We start from the raw sequence: 336 nt of genomic DNA, 5'->3' as shown, positions 1-336 counted from the left end.
AATTTTTTTAATAATGTTAAATCATCGCCCCAATCAGTGAAAACATTTTTAATTATTATAATATGGTTATCTTTATAATAGGCTGTGCTAGGTCTCAGTCCAATAGGTGAAAAAGTTGTGCTGTCTTCAACGTTGTTTTCAAAGAAATTTGACAAATGTTATGTTTTATTTGTAGTTTTTTTTTTTGTTTTACTAAATATTATTCATATAATTATTAAATATCATTTATATATTTTAAATAAATTTGTTTTAAAGATATATAAACTTAAGACTGTTTTTATGGATTTGTTGAAAGATTTTTCAAAAACGCAAGTTTTAAAAGTTTTTTAGAGAATT

The sequence above is a fragment of the Hydra vulgaris genome, chromosome 04 (genome assembly GCF_038396675.1).
Source record: "Hydra vulgaris chromosome 04, alternate assembly HydraT2T_AEP".
Lineage (NCBI taxonomy): Eukaryota > Metazoa > Cnidaria > Hydrozoa > Anthoathecata > Hydridae > Hydra > Hydra vulgaris.
Note: the sequence above shows the minus strand (reverse complement) of the source record.